A 4,759-nucleotide genomic window follows, 5' to 3' on the forward strand; every position below is an offset into this window, starting at 1 on the left:
GGTGTGACAACAGCAACAATTTTTCCCTCATTAATTTGAGGTAGTTTGTAGTGGGTAAATAAAAAATCGAAAAAATGATTTCAAATTAATATTGCATATTAATCCACTATTAAGTAACTAACAATGTCATAGGATTTCATATATTTATGGTATATATAATTAAGTTAATAAAAAATCGACGGATCGTTAACCTTGTAGGTCGGTTGATCGTTGTTGCTGTTGTCACCTCTCGTGGTTTAGTGATCAGAACATTGGTGCGTAAAGCCAAAGGTCCCGGGTTCGATTCCCGGCGGGGGGTAACAACAGCAACAATTTTTCCCTCATTAATTTGAGGTAGTTTGTAGTGGGTAAATAAAAAATCGAAAAACTGGTTTCAAATAAATATTATATCATTCAAAGAATATTGTGTCCAAAATAAGAATAAGAATAATTTGTATATTTTGTCGTTAAGACAAGTTAAAAAGTAAAACAATGTGGTGCATTGGCCTGGAATTGTTCCGATTATCACAATTTTGTTCCTGATTGTTTCAAAGTATTAAAATTTAAATGCATCTCAATTATTTATTGGAAAGCAGATTGGTCGAATTTCGATTGTTCTCGAAACTAGTTCTATTTATTATAAATTATAAGTACGTATATATCTCCAAGTCAGACGTGCAGTTTCCTTATTTTTTGTCACTTTCATCATTTTGTTAACACTTTCAAATCATTTCACATATTTAATAAGTAGTCATTGACAGGTAGGTATGAATCGTGAGTAGAAAAGGTGAAATTTCGAATTATCAACATTGTGACCGGGATAATGAAAATGATTGTCATGTAATTACCGTGCATTAAAATCAATTATTTGTGGCAGACATCCAACAATATTGAAGGCAATTATTCGGTCCGCGAACTAAATGGCGTGGAGCTCTCCACATTCTACTGTTATGGACTAGCGCGATTTAAAATTTAAAATAATTAAATTACGACTCTGTTCAGCGCTGCTTAGGGGGTAAACCGCAAGAAAAAACGAAAAAGTAGAATTACGACTAGTACAATGGACAGGAAATGTTCATTAGGAGAGTTAATTAGCCATCCACATGGTTAATTGTACATATTTCAGACAACATGTTTAAATGAGCTATTCTTTTGCGAATGTAAGGGAATTATGAAATTTTCCATGAAAAAAAAAAAGATATTCTTATTTGTATCTATGCCTATAAAATTTGACTCTGTTTTTTTTGTTTATTTAGCACGATTCAAATCAAAATGTCTAAATGAATTTAATGTTTTATTCGGCAGATAACTAGAGATATAAAATGGGGTAGTTTTATTAGTATTTCTAAAGAATTCTGAGGGTTCTGTAATCGTTCTCTAAGCTGATAAAGGGACAGTAGGAAGTGGTCACACATTGTATCAACAAAATTGTCAGTAAAACATAATAAACAATATGTTTTTATTCTACTATAAACAATTATCGTTAATCTACGATTTTCTATAACAACTTTCTGCAAGGTTTTCTGTATTAGGATAGATTCATTTTAGATGAAGGCTGTTTAGAGAGTTCGATAAAGTTTGACAACTGTACAAAATAAAAGCTAAATATGTAAATCATCTGTAAGAGTTTACGTGTTTCTTTAAGGAGATACTTGCTGATATTATTCAATAATAAGATATAAAAATATAAAAGCTCTAATTCCGGAACTGATGCTCTTGTTAAGAAGAAAAAGAAGTTTGAGTTGCTTTGTTTGGTTTAGAAGCAACTTGCAGCAAAGGAACCCAGTAGATACTTACGGAAAATGACCTTGTTGAACTTTGGATTCTGGTAGTTCTCGACGTGTAGATCAAAAGTTTTAATAAGTGCTAAGGCGTAAAAACTCTCCTTTTTGAGATATATGGTCCCTTAAAGTTGCATTCTTCCTTAAGGATTTCCAAGGTACATTTATATTGAATACGTTCAAGTATATACTTATGGTTTCGCACCAGGGATGCTAATGCATTCTGAAAAAGTAAAGAACACCTCAACGTCATAGTGTAGGTACTAATGGGGAAAGTTGGTGTACTCAGAGGTGTAATCAGACAACTTTTGTCATCCCTCGTTCGAAACCATGACATATTCGTAATGTGCAAGACACATATAATAAGTATCAGATCGTGATATGTGTATGTGTTTACTTGAACGTATTTAATATGTATAATAGGTATAATTGTACCCTGGAAGTCCTTACGGATGACGAATGGAACTTTAAGGGACCATATCTAAAAAATATAAGTTTTTACGACTTACGACCATTGAGATTCTTGACCTACACATCAAGAACTACCAGAAATCAGTTTCAAAGAGTTTAACAGAGGGATCTAGCTGAGTCCTTTGGAGTGAAATTTGGAAGCAGTTATAGCAAGATAAATCTAATGTAACTGAACCTTCCACTGTTGTTGTATTGAAAGTTAGAAAGTCCTTCTTTGTTCTTTCCCGAAAACTGGTAAGGCTTTAAAAATGGTGAAGAACTACCATGGTGGGAAGTCGTCTCTTCAATTAATGATCTTGTGACGATGAGAGTTTATCGAAAAATTCTCTGAGAACATGGAAAGGTTCGAAAGATGCATTCAAAACATAAACGAAATTGTTTTTAAAATAAAATTGTCGTTTATCAGTAAAATTGAAACGAAGCCGTTTTTATACGGTAGGTATGAAACATGCGATAATTAAAGCTTTAGTGAGTAATTAATGCACCAACAGGTATGTGCGATCGGCTTATATTTAATATCTGAAAAAATATTATTTCAAGGTTACAAACACTACTGCATGGATAATAACAAGATTATTCTAATAAGACTAGCTATCCTTGGAAAACTCTTTACCTTTTGAAATACGAGTGACATATATCTAAATAAGCAGAACATGTTATAATTCACTTTACTATTCGAATTACAGTCTACAGAAGTTGCAAATTGATTAAAAATTTTTTTTTTGAAACAATTATCAATTACAATTACGATAAAAATATTCAAAACAGAAGCACTTGTACAATCCCATTTATTTCAAGCCTTCGAGTTACAGAAATAAAGCGTATTTATTTATAAAATAATTTATTGTTGTAATAAAACGGTAAAATGTAAAAACCCCATTCTAAATTGCATCACACGCCCAACATACAATATTTAAATATCTATCGGAAAAACCTTACCGTGTACACAGTATATTTACTTACGATTAGACAATAAACAAATAAACCAAATTGTTTACAAACAAAAACATCCAAAGAGGAAATTTCACTATTAAATTTTGAGATATATTCAGTAGGAGATTAATTTTTCTTCTTTTTTTTGCTAATTTCAAAACATTTAACGTTCTTAGATTCACTATTACAGCGTGCTTGAAGTTACCTAACACCCTGTATACATATCTAAAAGTGTATTATAAGTATCTGTCCTACTGTGAAATTTATGTCGATGTTTTATGAAACTGAAAAAAAATAGTGACATCATTTCTAAAACACTCTGTATATGGACATGTAATTATGTTTTTAATTAAACTTTTTATCATGGATCATCGTCGCTTAAAGTGAAATTTAATTTCTTTGTAATTAATATCGATAAACTTGTAGATTAGCAATTCGATAATTTGAATACGAATTAAATTGGCATTAATAATTACAATTCCTACATGTAGCATTAAGGTGCAAAAAAGCGCAACGTATAAACATTTGATCTAAATAGTTAACTAGTCCTACTCAACGAATTGAAACAATTCTATAATTTAATTGTGATTAAGGATTTTAAGACAATTAAAAAATACGTAAAAAAAATAGTGTTAAAACTAACATTTGTTTAACACAAATTACACTCGTTTTATATTATATTTTATCCATAAATACCATATGTTTTGAATTTCTAGTAAACTAACCGATATTTTTCAACGTTTCGACCAACTTATTGTTGGCTTACCTCAGGACTCATATATATCTACATCGGAGACTTTCTTAAAGTTGAAACCCCATTCAGTTTTTAATTATTTATGTAGTGAAATAAAAGTATTTGTTATAAAAAAAAGACTTACCCTCAATATTGTTACTGCCAACTAGTTTTGCTTTGATTGTTGCAAAGTATAAGAAACTTTTGTTTTGTTATAACTAATCGTACGGTACATCCGGAAAGTCGAAGGTGGCTGCTACAAATTCCCTGGCCGTTACGTACAAAAGGACAAATAAAGGATTGTATGCGTGATGTATTCTGGCTAGAAAAGCATCAGGTAACAAATACGGCAACAATAGACGACGAACAAACGGGGAAACTTCAGCAAGCAATGTCAAGGTAAGCGCTACGGACGGCCGTAATTCGGTCACGGCGATGGAGGTAGATATATGTATGTATGTACGCTGAAGACTTAGAAACTCAAACTCAAAACTCTGTCTATCTGCTACTGCATGTACTCATTCACGAAGTACAAACTTGCAGCATTGAAAACCGATCAAGTAAAGTCTGCACGATTCGATGGATGAGACCGTTGATTCGTTTGTTTGTTAGACGCGAACTCACCTGGTCGACCTCCTGTCCGCGACCTTTACGGGTTTTCCCCTCCAACTGCTACTTCTTTCTTTCAAAGGTAGTAGCAGACCCCTGCTTGTGAGCCCTGACCACTTACTCACTCTTCCTGCTCGCTATTGATCCAAATCGAATCGGATCGGTTAATGATAAGCCTTCACGATGCACCAGTCCTTCAAAATCCGACAGCTTAATAACAAGGATTTCCTACTTGCACATGCATATACATTAT

At 32.5% G+C, this 4,759-nt stretch overlaps 1 protein-coding gene across 2 annotated transcripts in view; it reads right to left on the minus strand.

Annotated features, from left to right (window-relative positions):
* LOC108740741 (carboxypeptidase M) overlaps positions 1 to 4,558 on the minus strand; it is a gene marked incomplete in the record, with an annotated part of 19,779 nt that extends 15,221 nt beyond the window's left edge. The window contains 1 exon segment of one of the 2 annotated variants that reach the window (XM_025976533.1): positions 4,043 to 4,558. 2 annotated transcript variants of the gene reach the window in all.
* Between the last annotated feature and the right edge of the window lie 201 nt (positions 4,559 to 4,759).

This window comes from Agrilus planipennis, unplaced genomic scaffold (genome assembly GCF_000699045.2).
Source record: "Agrilus planipennis isolate EAB-ADULT unplaced genomic scaffold, Apla_2.0 scaffold21, whole genome shotgun sequence".
In the NCBI taxonomy this organism is placed as follows: Eukaryota; Metazoa; Arthropoda; class Insecta; order Coleoptera; family Buprestidae; genus Agrilus; species Agrilus planipennis.